The sequence below is a fragment of the Elephantulus edwardii genome, unplaced genomic scaffold (assembly GCF_000299155.1).
Source record: "Elephantulus edwardii isolate Elephantulus edwardi_28Jun2011 unplaced genomic scaffold, EleEdw1.0 scaffold00024, whole genome shotgun sequence".
NCBI classification, from domain to species: Eukaryota; Metazoa; Chordata; class Mammalia; order Macroscelidea; family Macroscelididae; genus Elephantulus; species Elephantulus edwardii.
In genome coordinates, this window is record NW_006399774.1 from 15,661,829 (window position 1) to 15,680,413 (window position 18,585).

The following is an 18,585-nucleotide window of genomic DNA, read 5'->3' on the forward strand; positions in this document are numbered from 1 at the left end:
ATCTGGATGTTCTCTTCACATATCAATTCAAATGAACTTACTCATTATTCCTTTATGCACAGGTGAGTATTTCTTCTGTCCTGCTAGGACTCCATACACTTAGGAACACTTTCATCTTTCATATCGTGGCATCTCCTTAAAATATATTCCACGTTTACCTTTCCATGTTGTTGCTGTTGTTAGGTGCCATCAAGTTGACTGTAACTCATGGTGACTTGTGAACAACAGATCCAAACCCTGTTGTATCTGGCGTCACCTCAAGGAAGGAATGAGTAGAAGAAAGAGGAGGCAGAAGTGATAGAGATCCCCAAGGAGATGGACCAACACCGTGATTGCAGCAAAGGGCTTGAGCGTGCCAGAGAGCGTGGTGACAGTGTCACAGAAAGGCTGACAGTAACCAGAGACAAAGGAAAAACTAGGATTCCGCTGAAGAAGGTAGGATCATTCACATTTCATCAGAAATTAAGGAAAGCAGAATTTACCAACAAAGGAAACCTAATGTCTATTGTCTAACGTCTAGTGTATATTATAGCAACCTCACACCACCTAAGTATTACAGTTCTCAAAATATGGTACAGTCACTGCTAGTTTATGTATATGTTGTTATTGTTGTTATGTGCTGTCAAGTCACCTGTGACTCATAGCAACCCTTGTACAGTAAGCTCTCAACACTGCTCTGATAATGTCACTGACACACTTACCCCCATTACCCCAATCCATCTCATCCAGGATCTCCTCTCTTACACTGTCACCCCACCCTCCCAAATATGATGTCCCTCTCCAAGGACTAGTCCCGCCCTGCAACATACCCAAAGTATGTAAGTGCTCACATATTTTTAATTCCCTCAAAATACCCTGTAGACAAAAATTTTGCATTTCTGCTAGTAAATGAAACCACAAATGTTTATGGATAAAAGGAGACAAATTGAATATATTAATTTGAAATCCACCCTGAGGCAATTCTAAAGTCAAAAGAGTTTATTTAGAAAATACGTAATTGTAACAATCTACAAAAGAAACACAATTACTTGTGCCCTAGTCTTAATATAAAGAAAAGTTTTTCAAAATTTCTTTCCTCAGAAAACCTCTATTAAATATTAATATTAATTGAAGATAATTTCTATACAATTAAAAGACCTTCAAAGTTCTCTTTATTTCAAATAAATGATAGCAGAAAATAAAGAGGCTGATGATTTGAAATTTGAAAGCCACAGGATTTAAAAGACAATGATGAGATCAGTCAATTAATCCAAGCAAGAATGTCTCTAGTAGGGTCCAGGGCCCCCATTATGCCTTGAAAACCACCCAGAGTCCTTTCTGAGTCTTATATTTGCAAGGTTAAAGTAATTTATTTCAACATTGCTTGTGTTTTGAACTTTGCATCTTTCCCTTTAATACTTTCAAGATGAAAATCCTAACTCTTTTATACATGGACATGACCCTATTTGGAAAATAGGGGTTTCCTTTGCTGTGTTAATGAGAGTTGGGTAAATCCTAAATCTAGTCAGTTCTGAGTTTAAAAAAAGGAAAAAAACCCCAACAACAAATACAAAGAGCAGGGGAAGACAAGTCCCCTGTTACTACTGTGTATAAAACCAAAGAATGCCAACAGGCCAAGGGACATCAGTGTGATCAACAAGGGAGTAAGACAAATGTGGAGACCCTGATTGGACTATTAACAACCAGAACAGTAAAGAAAATCAGGTTTCAGCTGTTACATGAGAGAAATATGGGAGAAAGGTGTTCTAGTTAATTCTAAGATAAACTTAGAAGGAAAGAAACAGGAAGTGGTAACAGCTCTTGGGAAAGAATTTGTTTTATTTGGCTATGAGTTATTAAAAAGCTAGACAAAGACCAGTAGTGGTGAGAGGAAGGGAAACTAGAAGACAGGAGGAGGGACCTTCTGAGAAGGGGCTGTGGACACTCCCCTTGTGTAGTGACCTTGTTCCTCCAGATGCTCCTCTGTGCCCTTTTGGTGTTCAAGTTGTATTCAAATGTGAGCTAATCCCTGCATCACAGTTCATGCAGGGGAGTCAATCAGAGGCCAGACAAGGTCCTCAACCATGTGTAAACGGGATTAGAAATATTGAATTTGCTATTGTTGAACAATTATTTGTAAGCTGTGATTTATCTGCCATCATTAAAGGAGTAATCCAGAGACACATTGTTGATCTAATAACGACCACCTGCACGTAAATGCTGCCCCAGTGGGTTTCCAAGGCTGTCGATGTTTATGGGAGGAGACAACTCATCTGTCTTCTGTTCAGTGCTCTTCTCCAACACCACAGCTCAAAGCCATCAATTCTTCTATTGTCCTCATTCATTGTCCAGCTCTCAGATGCATTGCAATGACTGACAAGATCATGGCCTGAATTAGGTGAAAAGGGTGGGATACATTAAATGCAATATGCTAGTTGAGACATAAAGATAACGAAGCTACTTTAAATGCTCCAGAAAACGAATCACTAATGTGACACAAGTGATTCTACTAGAAGGCATACCTATGACAAAGGTAAAATAAATACCAACAGGCTCAGTGCTGAGGAACTTCAACTGACCCCACTTGTAGGCTGTCATGGTCTTCTGTCATCCCAGTCCACACTGAATGGAGTTTACATACAAACCACAGGGTAGTACAGAAATGGCAGTACATGCGACCTCCAAGACTAGGTCTTAAAAGAGACTTTGGTTTCTTTCTGTGCTGTGCCAGGGACCATGCCATCAGGATAGAACTAATGGCCAACCAAAGGCCACTTAGGGAGAACACTAAGTCAAGCAATCTAAGGGTGAAGTCCGAAGGGAAAGGAACTGAATTCTCCATCCCACTGCCAAGCCCAACATGGTAGCCACTTAACACAGTCACCCTGGAAACAAGACCCCGATCCCCATTCAAGCCCTCTGAAGAGGACAACAAAGCTGAGATCTTGATTTTTAACTCCATGACATGCTCTGATCAAGAGAATACAGCTAATATAAACCCAAATTCTTGACATCTTCAAGTGGTGCGAGACACTATTATTGTGGGATTGATACACTGAGCTATGCAAAGAAGTAGCAGGTTGCTGTGCTGTTGTTAGGTACCATTGAGTTGAGTATGACTCATAACAACTCTATGAACAAAAGACCTGAACCCAGATCAGTCTGGTGCTATCCTCACAGTTCCTGACACACAAAAGCCCACTGCAGCAGTCAGTGTGTCAATCCACCTGGTTGAGGGTCTTCCTCACCTTCGCTGAGCCTCCAGCCTATACTTGATGGATAGTAGCATGTAACAGCCACAAATTCAGAAGAGGTGGACGTGACATTTAGAGAGCAAATGAGAAAATCACTCACAAAAATAGGAACATTTTAAACAGTTGTCTGAACAGATGAAGGAAGTGCTGCAGGGGTTAAAATTAAGAAATAGCTACATTAGGGTCGAGCCTATATCCATATCTATTCAATCTGTATGCTGAGTAAATAATTTGAGAAGCTGGTCTATGTGAAGAACAATGAAGACTGGAGGAAAACTCCACCACAGTCCCCAATGACACTACCTTGTTTGCAGAAGGGGAAGAAGACTCAAAGCACTTACTGTAGAAGAACAATGCATAGAGTATCCATCAATATGGGTTGCATCTCAACATCAATAAAACAAAAATCCTCACCTCTGGGCCAACATTATGATGATGTCGAGTACCATTGAGTAAGAGATTATCCAGCTGACCCTCTAGTGGGTTTTCAGACGCAGATAACAGCAGAGGAGGAGAGTGCCCATTTTTTTCCCTGCACAGCAACTGGTGGATTAGATTTGTGTACCTTGGGAACAACATCATGACAGAGAAAATAGTGACATAATCAAGGCTTCATGCTTTGAAGAATAGAGGGATGGATAAAGAGAGGGAGAGCATTGAGGAGATGGATTGATGCAGTGACTGGTGTAATGAGGGTAGGTGTGTCGGAGAGAGCAAAGTGGTCACAGGACAGAGCAGGTTTCAGGGCTGTTGTACATAGGGTTACTGTGAGTCACAGTGACTTGATGGCACATAACAACAACAAGTCAAGGCTTCAAGTATTTTACTTGGAGTCACAACCAACAGACTTGATAACAGTGGTAAAGAAACTAAAGACACGTTGCACTGGGAAAACATGCTTTCAAGGATCTCTTGAAAATTCTAAAGGGCAAGGATTAAGTTTCACCTGATTCAAACTATAGTCTTTTCACGCTCTGTGGATCCGAAATTTAGACCATGAATAAGAGTGACAGAAGCAGAGTCAATGCTTTTGAGTTATGATGTTAAGAGAAGAATACTGTATACTCCATGGATGGCCAAAAGAACAAACAAGTCTGTTTTGGTAGAAATGTCACCTGGGTATTCCGTCTTATACACTTTGGGCATATTATCAGAAGGGGCCAGTCCTTGAAGATGGACTCATCCAGCGACTGTGACAATGGACTCAAGCATTTTAGTTAGAGAGCCTGAGCATGGAACAGGACAGGGCAAGGCTCACGTCTCTGTTAATAAGGTCACTGTGAGTCCTTGTTCACTCAGTGAAACCTTACAACAACAAGAAGGACTGCAGCACATGGACATGAGATGGACAAGGCAGCCTAGGGGAGCACAGAGAAACAGGGATGAAGTGTCAAGTCCAGGGGAGCACAGAGAAACAAGGGATGAAGGTCAAGTCCAGGGGAGCACAGTGAAACAAGGGATGAAGTGTCAAGTCCAGGGGAGCACAGAGAAACAAGGGATGAAGGTCAAGTTCAGGGGAGCACAGAGAAACAAGAGATGAAGTGTCAAAAGCGTAAGGATGACGCAAAGCTAAGAGTGTAGCTGACTATTTGTTTTACCCAAATGAAAGTAAAATTAAACAGAATTAAAGTTTTAGGCATATCAAAATGGTCTGAAATGCTATCAGAAGACACAGAAGTTAGAACAAAAGTATAGAGTAAATATCACATGAGAAAAGAAAGTCATTTTTCCTCCTCACTTGAGAGGAGAAATGGGTCATTCAATTTATCTTGCCCTTGGCCTCTGAAAAGTCCCACATTATTTTCCACAGTATTTAATCTGTGCAACAATAATGATCACATTTCACCCCAGTTAGCAATCTTTCAATGCTTTCAACAAAATTATCTGTATGTGAAGAAGTGTTCCTCCTGGGAATTTAATAAAAATGGATTAAATAAAAATAGGGGGAAAATCACACAAATAACTTAGACGAAATGATAAACAAATTATAGCTAACACAAATCACAACATTATTTACTGAAATAGACAAACTAATGACCAATTTCAGTGCAAAATGTGGAAAGGACAAATATCGAAAGTAATATTGAAGAAAGATAATTAAACAGGAGACTCTATACCTTCTAATATTCAGACACACTATCAAACCACTATCATCAAAGCACCAGGGACTGGTTCACAGATAGATAGAAGACAGACCTAAACCTAGCCATCTATGGGCAACTGATTGATAAGGGGCCAAAGTCCAGTCAGTCATTCAAAGATTGTATGAAATGGTGCAGTCACAAGTGGACTCTTAACTGCATAAAAATGAAAATTATCCATATTTCATGATACATACATAAATAAAAAACTAAATCTAAAATTGAAGACTCTTTGGAAGTAGAGACTGAAATTTTGGTATCTAATAATGTTTACCAATAAAAACAAATGCAGCAACAGAAATTGACAAAAGAGGTAGGTTAGACCTCAGAAAGTTGATGGGCAGGGAGGTAAAGAAAATGAGAAAGATCCGGTGTGAACAACAATGTGTACAAACTCCGCGAACTAGTACAAAATAAAAATTTTATTTATAAAAGGGTATTTATAAAAAAAACCTACTAAAAATTAAATACATAAACTATACAATGGGAAGAAATATTCAGACATGACTTTTTCAGTAAGGATTAAATAGTTAAACTCTATTTAAACATTTCAACACCACAAAGATGAACAAGTCATTCACAAATGGGCAAAGAACGTAAACAAGAAACTTCCTCATTGTTTTCTGCTGGGTGTGGACTGACAGGACCCTGCAGGAAGGAATAGTTATTAGAGTTCCCAAAGCCAGAATCCCTATGGAAGCACATTACCTCTCCTTTTCCCAGCGAATCACATCCTAAGATGGAATTGTTGAGCTTCAGGCTCCCAGCCAAGAGCTTCAGCCACTGTGTGACCCTAGTTCCCTCGTTAGCCACTTGTGGTGTTAGTTGTCCTTTGGTCAGATCCCACCCACAGTGACCCTGTGTACAACATAAACACTGCTCAGTCCCCACCATCCTGACAGTGTCTGCTGTGCTTGGAGAGCAGAGATCATGCCAAACCACCTCATTGAGAGTCCTCTTCTTCCTTGAACTTGTACTTGCCTGTGCATTATGGTTGTTGCTGTTAGGTGCCATTGAGTTAAGGACGATACATAACAACCCCGGGAACTGCAGGACTGAACCTTGCCCTATCCTGCGCCATCCCTGAGCATGGTGTTGTTAGGAGCTGTTGAGCTAAATACAACCCACACTGCTCCTATCAACAAGAGAGCTGAACCCAGCCCTATCCAGTGCCGTCCTCACAATCTCTGATTCACCTTGACCTACTGTTGCCAATCCACCTGGTGGAGAGTCTTCCTCTTCTTTGCCTTCTCACTGCCTTCCCAAGCATGACGTCCTTCTTCAAGGAATAACTTCTCCTAGCAACATGCCCGAGATATATGAGACAAAGTGTCATCATCTCTGTGTCCAAGGAGCACTCTGGAGGCTCCTTCTCTAAGTCATGTCTGTTCTTCTGACCGTCCATGGGTATTCAGTGCTCTTCTCCAACATTACAGTTCAAAGGCATCAATTCCTCTGTCATCCTTATACACTGCCCAGCTCTCAGGTGCATAATCAATCATTGGGGATAAAAACCCCAAACAACCAAACAACAAAAACGGTATGAATCAGGCATACCTTAGTCCTCAGTCTGACATCATTGCTCTTCAACAGTTTGGAGAGCATGATAAGAATATAAAATTATAAGAATATAAATCTAGGTTTCAAGCATTCAGACTCTATTTTCTTGGGACAACTAAGTCAATTGGCATAATGCAGTTCTTCTGTACCCTAGTCAAGTGAGTAGCAGCCAAGGTCTTAAAATCGAGCTAGCAGCCTTCAAAGACACAGCTATGAGTCTCTACGATATACAGTCAAATAGTAACTTCAAGTTCAGGGGAAAAGGTTGGTCCACACAAGGCACAACCTCATCTTCCCTTTCCAGAGAAGAACATGATGGTGCCCGGCTATCCTCATCTTTATGACGTGACCACGATAATGAGTCTAGACAGACTGGAGGGGAAATGGGGAGAACTCAAGACTTTCTTAATATTAAAATAACAAAGCCAATGAAACTCAACTAGGGAGTCTTGCACAGTTGACGCAGGAGACAAAGTGGAACCGTAAGTCCGAGACTCCAGCCCTGGGTTCACTGTCTGACTTAAAGACCATCACTGAGAGCGGGAAACTGAGCAGAAGCAAAGATAAGACCATCAGGGGGTCAGGAAACTAGAGGACAGGACAGAGGATGACTGAAATGCAAACAAAGAGACTGTCTTACACTGTGAGTCCTTTAGTTAATGTTCCACAAGGTGTGGAATTTGTCAGCTGGAAACTCAAATTGATGTGTAGGCTTTCACGGAAAAGAATATTTATAAAGGGTTGGTTTTTTTAAAAAAAAGAAAAAGAAAAAGAAAAAACCAACCAGACATTGTTGCGATTGTTCGTGTTTGGTAAATCAGTCTTCAATTGACCCTAAGAGGAAGCCGGGGGTTCCAGAGAACCCAGGAGGTTAAAGCCGCTCAACACACATGTGAAAGGGGAGACGTATTTCTTCACAGGGATGTTTTTTGTTTGTTTCAGGAAATTGAGATCTCCTTCACCCTTTGATACTGCAAATAAAATGGAGTCTTTGTATAAGAATGAAAAAAAACCCCAAACCAAACCAACTCCTATTAATCCTCTCAAGGAGATCTGTTTTAAATCCCTTTTCATGAGTTAAAGATGAGCTATTAAAAAAAAAAATAAATCTAAGGCCAAAATCTAGGAAAACCAGTGCATTTTCATATGTACTATGTTTAGTCTAATTACTTGTTAATTGATTACATGCACGGCTAACAAGGAACCATCTGACACGGAATTTGCTCAAAGAAATGCTGGACTCCTGTTTTAGCTCCTAAGTCGAATGAGTTCATTATGTGACCCAACCAAGTGAACAGCCCCACTCACTGGAGAGGCCCTGGTCCAAGACACTAATTGACAAACTCTCAGTTTTAGAAATTAAAATAAGCTTCAATAGTTGAACAGACTTCAAAATCCCTTCCAGTGGCAAGGTTTAAATCCCAGAGTAAATTCATGTACTGGATCTGTTTGAAATCATAGTCCTACGAAGGTCCTGGCAGACCATGAGCAAACTCATTAAAAACCCCTGCCAGTCCCACTGCTGTCGGCTTTCTCTAGTCCTCTCTGATACTCAGAAGGGTTTGCCTTGGCTCCTTAAGCTGGTCCTATCCCAGCAAGTTGAAGCTGTTGTTGCTGGAGGCTGTCCAGTCAGAACAGACTCCTAGCTGACCCTCCAGAGGATTGTCAGAGCTTAAAACAAAAGCACATGTTGCCAAAAAGTTAATCCAGAGCCACAGCAATCCTGTGGGACAGAGCAGAACTGCCCCTTAAGAGGCCCAATACCACGGTCTTTGCTAATGCAGACGGTCTCATATTTCTGACATGGAATAAACATTCATTAATAATTGGAACAAGGAAAAATCAGAAATTCTAAAATAGAGGAAATGGTACACATGAGAATTGATAGCTTTAGCACCAGTGAGCTGAAATGGAGTGGTTTTGGTCATTTGACTTGGGCAGTCATATTGGATTACATCTCAAAATTAAGAAAATAATATCCTTACCTCAGGACCACTAGGCAGCATCATGAAGGAAGGGGACATTGTCAAAGATTTCATTCTACTTAGTTTCACCTTTAACACTCAGTAGAGGTCAAGCAATTAAAACATTTCTTGTACTGGAAAAATCTACTTCCAAGGACCTCTCTAAAGAGCAATGATGTTATTTTTGAGACTAAGATGTGCCTTATCCAACCACGAAATTGTCAATTGCTTCATATGCATCTGAAAGTTAGACAATGAATAAGAAAGACCAAATAAGGATCAAGGCCTTTAAACTGTGGTATTGGTGAAGAGCAATGACTATCTCATGTATTGGCAAAAGAACTAACAAACGTGTCTTGGAGAATGTGTAGCCCAGGTGCTCCTCAGATGCAAGGAAAGGGAAATTTTGTCTCATATACTTTAGGTACATAGGGTTTCCAGAGGCCTGCTATTTCGGAAGTGGATGGTCAATCCTTCTTCAGAGAGCCAGGCAATGACTAGGAAGGATAGAAGGAGAATTGATGCCTTTGAGCTATGGTGTTGGAGAAGAGTCTTCAATATACCATGAACTGCTAAGAAAACGAACAGGTTCAGCCTTGAGAGGGTTAAACCAGGCTGCTCCTTGGAGGCAAGGATTCTGAGGCTTTGTCTGACATACTTTGGACATGTTGTAAGGAGAGACCAGTCCTTGGAGAGGAACATCATGCTTGGGAGGGTGGAGGGACAGCGCAGGAGGGGAAGAGCCTCGATGAGATGGATTGATTCAGTGACTGGGTAATAGGGGTAGGTGTGTTAGAGACGGTGAGACTGGCACATGATTGAGCAGGCTTTAGGGCTGTTGTACAGAGGGTCACTATGAGTCTCAGGTGACTCAACAGTACATAACAACAACAAAAATACTTTGGGTATGTTTTCAGAAGGGTTAAGTTCTTGAAAATAGATGCCATTGTGTGGAAGAGACTGAGGAAGACCCCAACCAGGATGGCCTGACACAGTGACAGTAATGATGGAGATGGGCATGTCAGAGAGCAAGAGGATGACCAATGAGAGGCCACAATCCTTAAGGTCACTATGAGCCGACTTGAAGGCACCTCACAACAATGACGATGACTAGTGTGCTGAGAATGGCAAATGAAACAATGCCGTCACAGTCAGCATCAGAGAGAACATTTCAACATCTGAAATTGTCCTAAAGTACAATGTTGTCAGTGATAACGTAAAACCCATGTACATACAAGGAAGTCCTGCTAATAAGAGAATAATAAATATACACAACCAACTACTGAAGTAAAAAAATGGAGAAACTGAGAACATCTGTCAGTGTCCTCAGTCTAAAATTCATTGACTATGTTATCAAATTGTTGCTGTCATTGAGACATAGACAACTCATAGTGACCCTATGAACAAAAGACATGAACACTTGTTTAACTTTCATCGTTTCTCCATGTTCAGAGAGTTCCCAGAGGCAAGCTACTTCATAAGTGGGACACTACTAATAACCAGTTGATGGAATGCAAAATTTGGAAACACAAAGAAATTACTGGTAGTCCCAAGTCTGGTGGAGGTGATAGAGACGAGGCCAGAGATTACAGGGCAGAATTTTGTACATTACAAGAACATATTCATTGAAAATACGTTTTTTAAAAAGAATATAAACTACAACTATGCCCACAGACCTCATCAGATGGGATGAATCAAACTGACCACATCTGTGGAAAGAGACGGTAGGAAAACACAGTACCAGCGGTCAGAACAAGGCTAGGGGCAAAAGGTGGAACTTCCTATCAGTTACTCATATACAAATTCAAATTAAACTGAAAAAACTTCAACCATGAGAGCCAAATGCAACCCTATAAATATGTATCTTGCCTGAATTTGGAGACCATCACAAGAATACATCTGATGCACTGAACACCAATGAATGACCACTAAACAAGCTGCAGGATGACGTCAAGGATATACATGAAGAAAATGAAGCGCCGTTAAAAGAGAGGCTAAACTGAAAGAACGAAATGATAAGGTAAGAGTGGCAAACATGATTTCAAAGGGCATCTCAGGAGCGTAAAGGGAAGTCTTTTAGTGGAATTTGCAAAGACTTAGAAAATGAAAAAAAAAAAAAAAGATGAATACACCGGGGATTTCTCAAACTAAAAAAACCTGAAGAACAGATTCAAGCCTAAAGTTGGAAGATTGAAATGTTCCCTGAGTGAAATACTGAGTGACACCGGAATCTTCAGAAGACGACGGAAGGAACACACAGAGTCACTGTACCAAAAGGAAGTGGTTTAGAATCATTTCAGAAGGCAGTAGAGTACCAAGAATCAATAGTACTGAAGGGAGAGTCCAAGCTATACTAGAACCATTGGCTAGAAATCTTCATAAGCTGAAAGAATACTAATTGAGGGGTTTCAACAAACAGATGTCACCTTGAATGTGCTCAGTAGTTTATGTCAAGAAATTTGTTCTCTCCTGGTTGTAGGTTTTTCTGGATACTTGGAAGACTGTTCATACCATGGATTCAGGCTTCTGGAGTTCTTCCAAGATTTTCTCTGATGACATTTATAGTCTTGGGTTTTACTCCTAGGTCCTTGATCCACATTGAGTAGATTTTGTGTGTATGGTGTGAGGTGATAAGAGTGGATAGATAATTAATATTGCACTGGAACAGGTGAAGATAAGAACTGTTTAAAGAGAATATATGATTAGGCATTATATGTATGACAGCAGCCCAGAATAAGAGGTACCATGCAAAGAGGACCTGGGGGAAGAGGGGAGGGGGTTAATTGTACAACAACGAAGGAATATTTTTTTAAGTGAACTGGGGGAGAGGGAAGGGAGGAAATGGGGGCAAAGTGTGCAACAATGAATGAATAAAAAGCTAACTTTTCTGTAAACTTTAATTAAAATCACAATTAAAATTAAAAAAATATTTATGAAATTGAAAGACAGCTATCTGGGAAAGCAAATATAGATGAGATGCATATTGGCTCTAATTTGCAGGGAAAAAAGGTGATCTAAGATATTACAGAAATCATCTAGCAATATTATCAACATCACACACAAGTTAAATCTTGCTAAAGATGAATTGAAAATGGAACAGTATATAGACAGAAACCTACCAGAAATTTGAACTGGAATCAGAAGAGGTCAAGAAATGAGAAATCATTGCTGAAGTAATCATGGCTAAAGACAGAACATACCAGAAAGATGCACCCAAGTATCTTTTACTGTGTACATCTTAATGGATGTCATTAATGACTTAGTGAAGTGTTACAATGAATTACTGAATGACATTGAGAGGAATGGGAATTACAGAACGCTGGATTGTGTTGATAAGGACCAGGAAGCCAGCCGCTTCAGCAGAAAAAAGGAGCCGCTCCGTAATTTCAGATGTTTAGAACAGGAAACGGTGAGATCAAGGTGGAGTGCTTTTTCCATACCTACTCAACAAACTTGCTAAGCAGATAATTCAAGTGCCCGGATTCGATGAGGAAAGAGGCAGAAGAATTAAAAACAATCTCTGATATAGAGAAAAGATATTCCTGCTTGCAGAAAATGAAGTTGCTGTGAAATATTTATTAACAAAGATCTAAGTCTATTGACTTCAGTATGAATTATACGTCTTACTTAAGACAAAAATGCACATAAATGTACCAATAAACAAAATCATGTTATATGTAGCAAAACTGAAGTTGTCAAAGATTTCACGTTCAGCATTCATGGAAACAGCACTTAAGAAACCAAACACGTCACTGCGTTGGACAAATCAGCTGTCAAGGATTACTTTAAAATGGTTTAAAGCAAGGATGTTTATTTAAAGATTAAGATGTGCCCAACCAAAGCCAGGATATTCTCAATTCCTTCCTAAGCATCTGAAGTCGAACAATGAAGGAGGACAGGCGAAGGACAGGCACTCTTGAACTGTGGCTCTGGAGAAGAGTACTGAACATCCCGGGGACTGCCAAAAGAACAAACAAGATTGATTTGAAGGGAGTGCGGCCAAGGGGTTCCTTGGAGGCAAGGCTCCAGAAACCCCATCTCGTATACTTTGAACACATTGCCTTGAGAAAAGACATCATGCTGGGAAAAGCGAGAGGAAGAAAAGAAGGTCTTCATCAAGATGGCTTGACAATGGGTCTCTAACAAGGGGGGCCAGCATACTGTGAGAATGGCACAGGAAAGGTTCAGATCTGTTGTTCTTGGCGTTGTTATAAACTACAGCTGACTCCGCGGGACCTGAGAAAAACAACCGTCTCCCTGTCTCACTTGTTAAACAGGAAGACTGAAGAAGAATTGAAGAATTTCAATGGCAATGCTGGTAAAAAATAATGAATAGATCATGAAACATTCAGGAGAAGGAGCAAATTTGTCTTGTGATGAGTACAGCTAGAATGCTCCTTAGGATTGAGGCTAGTTAAACACCTCACAGTGAGCTCTGGTGGCCTAGTTGTGCTGAAATCACAAAGGTACTGGGTTCAAATCCACCAGCTGCTCAGCAGGAGGATGGGCAGTCTCTTTCCGTGCGATTTATTGCCTCTGAAGGCCCCCTAGATGGTCAGCAATGGGCTGGTTCTAACTTGACAGCACACAACAGCAACAGCAAACATCTCACATATGTTGGGAGTGTATCAGGAGGAATCAATCCATTGGGAAAGACATCATGATTGGCAAAGCAGATGGTTAACGAGAACCAGCAGGACCTTAACGTGATGCATTCGTAGGATGGCAGCACCGATGGGATCAGACTGCAGCAATTTATGAGGATGGAACGGCACCAGGCACACTTTTCTCCTCCAGAACCAAAGGTCTGACACATATCAACATCTAACAATAACAACTCGGTCACGGGGACAGCGCCAGGCAACCCAGGATGGTTCATGCCTCAGTGCATTCAACCTACATAACAAAGGAATTACTGAAGACATCAGAAGGTTTTCATAGTCTACACAAGCTTTTAACAAAACATAAAAGGACACAATAAAAGGTATTACAAATGAGCCTATTAAGAAAAAAACATGAATTCTCTATCTTTTACAAAATGACAGAAATTTCCTCTTACACCATCATTCTGTATTCCGTCCAATCAGTGGTATTAAATGTTACAGATTTTAACTGCTTGCCAGCTCAGTATCTGTTCCTAAATTTGACCCTTCTTGGTATAGCTGCCCTCAATAATTTGCAAACATTCTTGCCCTTAGGAGCCCAGGGCCTGGGACTTTTAAGTGTTAGAGAGCTCACGGAGAGGTTACGACTTCACAGTCACCAGCCACGTCGTGGGAGAGGCGAGATAAGCCCCTCCTGTGAAGAGTTACGGTCTTGGAAATGCTGTGGAGGGTAACCACGGGCACGAGGTTCAAATCCACCAGCTGCTCCTTGGGAAAACGATGAACAATCTTCCCAGCGTTAACATCCTCTGAAAAGCTGCTGCCGGGACAGCTATGAGCACGTTTCAGCTCAGTGCCACTGACTCGAGGTGTCGTTTTTAGTTCCATTTTTGAGCAACAGTTTTACCATCATTCAATTTATCAAAATATTCTTGTTTTACATACAAAATCATAAAGACTATCTTCTAGCTTTGCATGCACATTGGAGCATTGGGACAAAATCTTGGCTTCCTTTGTTCTGAATACAACTCTGTAGACAGCATTTCTTGTGGATATCCAGTTATTATTCCAAAGCTCCAGCTTGAATTAACGCTATGCCTCTTGTCAACTTGTTCTGTAGACTACCACAAGAGTAACACACACCTATATAAAGCAACATGCGAATAACTGCCAAATATAACGAACTGACAGACAAGTATACCTCTAACAGTAAAGTGTTAAAGACAGTCAGGCATATAAATGTCATAGTGCAGGACAACTTTTCTAGCCCTAACGGAGGCTCATGGTGGGGCAGCAAGATTAATCCCATGAAGATCAGTCAGGGGATGTTTAAAGAGAGAAGAAATACATAAGTCAAGATCCAAAAGGAGGAATTGGTTAGCCTGACATAGAATCTATTGTAAGAGGTTGAACAATGTGTAATAACACTAAAAAGTAAGTAAAATTAGTTGACAATAGAGAAAAGTGTAAGAGGATTTTTTATCTCATTCTTTAAGTAATTACCATAGTTATGAATACCTCGATAAGTTAGAAATTACATAATAACAACATTCACAATACTTCTGCTAGTTGCATGTATAACACTATGGTCTAGCTTTATAGTAATAACTCAGTGTAGTTTATTCCTGTTCTAGTAAAAGAATGGATTTGGTGGTGATGGCTCTGATTTTAGTTTATTTATAACATTAACAATAATGAAATACTGGAAAACAAACTTTAAAGGCAGCGTTATGGTTATGCAAGAGATCAGTGACATGTTAATTTCTTCCAGATGGTGTCAGTTTTGAAGATGTTTGACTTTAGCATCGCTTATATATTTCTAAATATAATTATAGTTGACAGGTTGAAACCAAACATAACCCATCTACTTCTGGAAGTGTTAGATTCTAAATGCTGCAAAGCAACAATATATTGGAAGTTGTATTTTTTAAAAAAGTCAACAAGGTAATTTTTTTTAAAAAGTTAAAACAATAGAAGATAAAGGAATGTTAACTTTTAATTTATGATAATGATTTTGTATACCAGCCAACACCCTAAGTCTTTTTGTTAAGGAATTTATACTATTAAAGAGACAACTACTAATAAATTATTTAACTAAAATGCAAAAATGTTACATCGAGCTACATGAACCTAACCAACTTCTCACGGCATTTGTTTCAAGGAAGGAAAAGGCATTTGAGGAGGGAAAAATTAGATGGTTTTCCTCTCCGTCAATTAGATATTTTTCAAGAATGCTCAAAATGATTAAAGTTTCCACCACAGAGCACAGGCTGTGTCAGTGTTAGAGGAGAAAAAAAAAAAAAAAGAAGGAGAGAGAAAGAAAGAAAAGAAAATCAAATTGAAACCACATGAGCTTGTAGAGCACGTCATTTGCATAGAGCTTTGGAGACTACTGGCTATTGGCTGTTGGAGAGCCATTTGTACTGATTTATACTGATTCAAGCATACATCTTGTCTGTTTTTTCCAGTGTAAAAAAACAGCTAGAGGCATATAACGCCCATGTCCACTGTCACAGTATCCAGCTAAATGGAGAAAGATAAGAAGACAGATAGTGTTTGGATAAGCACCTCATTGTGAAATAAATTGTTCTAGTGTTTCCACAAATCTCCTGACAGGAAGCATTCATGGGCTTAGAAGCAGTACAGCGGTGGAATGCCAGGAGCTACTTAACGAAAGGAATTATGAGGGACAAACGGAGGTTTCAAATGATAGGGACTTGGTGCCTGCTCCATGCGGAGCATTTCCCTCTGGCCTTCTTTTAAGATCAATAAATGAGAATGAATTAATATTAACAAAACGACAGAATTTTCCTCCCTTTTATCAGAGGAAAGCAATCAAATCCTTGGCCAAACAGTAGTTTCAAAAGAAATGTTTGTTGGACAGTCTGAGTTCTCATAAGATGGACTTTTAAAAATGAGAATAAAATCAGTAACATAATTTAAGAAAGGCATGAAGGTTAAATTATCTTACATAATTTTTTGTATATATATATATACACACACACATACATATTTAGATTTTTTCCATTTATGTCAATATGAAAAAATCTGCTCTCCAAATACTTTGATGTTAACACACACCACGCTCTGAGGCCAGAGTAATGCTAGTGGTAATGGTTAGGGTTCTGCGTCCAGTAGGCTGGGCCATGACCCCCTGGGGCTTGTCAGTCATGAGATGATGTCATTTGACAGTTAAGTAATGACATAGCCACCCTCCTTTTCCTGACTGGATGTGGTCATCCTCCTTTTTGGAGTAACAACGATTTTCATCTAAATCCTAGATTCTGAACCCTAAACATGTTGGCAAGTGAAGAGTGGGTTTATTTCATTGTCTATGCATGTCCCTTCTAGACCAAGGTCCAAAAACTATGGTTAAGACCAAAATCTAGCCCCCATCTGGTTTTTGTAAACAAAGATTTATTGGAACACAGCTATAATTACATGTAATCTCTGTTCTTACACTAAAGCAGAATTGAGCAGTTGAGATAGACAGCATATATGTCCAAGGCTTTACTTTACTATGTGGTTCCTTGGAGAACAAGTTTGCTGAGTCACACGTAAGATTATGTTGTTGTTGTGCACCATCTAGTCTCCTGTGACTCACAATGACCCTGTGTACAATAGTGCTAACTCTATTGAGAGAATCTTGCTGTCTCTGACACGCCTGTCCCCATTGTCCCAGTCACTGCGTCAATCCATCATATTCTGGGTATTCCTATGTCCCTCTACCCTTCTGAGCTTGATATCCTTCTCCAAGGCAACATGCCCAAAGTATCTGAGGTGAAATCTCAAAATCCTTCCCTCCAAGGAGCATCTTGGTTTCACCATCTGGAGGACAGACCTGTTTGCTCTCTTGGCAGTCCTTGGTATGTTCAGTACTCTTCTCCAGCATCAAACTCAAAGTCATCAATTCTTCTTTCAACCTTAATCATTTTCTAGCTCTGATGCATAGCAAGTAATTGTGAAGACCGTCACCTGGATCAGGTGCACCTTAGCTCTAGATTAACATCGTTGCTCTGTAGCACTCTGGAGAGGTCCCAGACAGCCAATGTTCCTAATGCAACTCAACTCGTCTTTTAATTTGCTGGCTGCTGGTGCTAAGACTGTTGATTATGGAACCAAGGAAGCTGAAATTGTGAACATTCTTCAACACTAGGATTATGTTTTTGGTATCCAATGCGTGGCTAATGTTTAAAAAACGTATTTGTTTATGGGATTCACCAACAGACTCCTTAACACATAGAATGAGTTGAGACACAAAGAGGGAGGCAACAAGAAGTGACAGTGAGTCACAGAATGATGACTGATACAGCAACAAGGGCTGTACACCAACCTTCTGTCTGCATACTAGGACATCAAAACCCACGGATGCAATCATTTCCCTTCTTTCAAAGTCCACGAGCACCACTAGCTCTTCCAGTAACTGCCCACAGTGTGGGCACTGCTCGTGCCGGAAAGGGGGAGAAGGAATCCGGAGAGGGCAAATCTGCTAGGTACGTGTGCCTCATTTAACAAGTGTGCACTGATTGCCTGTCGTGTTGTAGCTCTCATTCTGGGCACCAGCCTTGACTGATACGTCCAACTAGAAAGGGTGAATGGTAAGTAAGCCCAAAATTGTTAATAAAAAGAAAATGGATGGGAACCCTGTTACGGTGGCTGCTGGGCTACTTACTGTGAAGTGACGGAGCTGAGAAAGTCTGAGGGAAGGTGTATCCATGGATTCCTGAGTGATGGGAGACAGTTCTGGGGCAAACCTGGAGCCAAGTGGAGTAACTGTGAAAACACGGTCCCCAGAGGCAGCGGCACATGCGCAGGTCGGTAGTTCTGATGAGAGGGTCAGTGATGGAGAAACAGACAGGAAAGGGTGGGGCAGCGCCAGGTGAGGCAGCGCCAGGTGGGGCAGGAGACTTGAAGAGGCAGGTGGGACCTTTCAGGCAATGTGAGAAATTTGATATCTGGAAAATGGGCAGTCAATACAAATTTTAAGGAATGAGGTGGTGGTTGTTATATGCCGTCAAGTCGCCTGCGACTCATAGCGACCCTATGTACAACAGCCCTAAATCCTGCTCTATCCTGGGCCAGT

The 18,585-nt window shown here is 40.6% G+C and overlaps 1 protein-coding gene across 1 annotated transcript in view; it reads right to left on the minus strand.

Moving 5' to 3' along the window:
* Window positions 1–18,585, minus strand: part of PARK2 (parkin RBR E3 ubiquitin protein ligase) — a 1,426,764-nt gene that overhangs the window by 529,598 nt on the left and 878,581 nt on the right. The gene's annotated exons all lie outside the window — the stretch shown is intronic.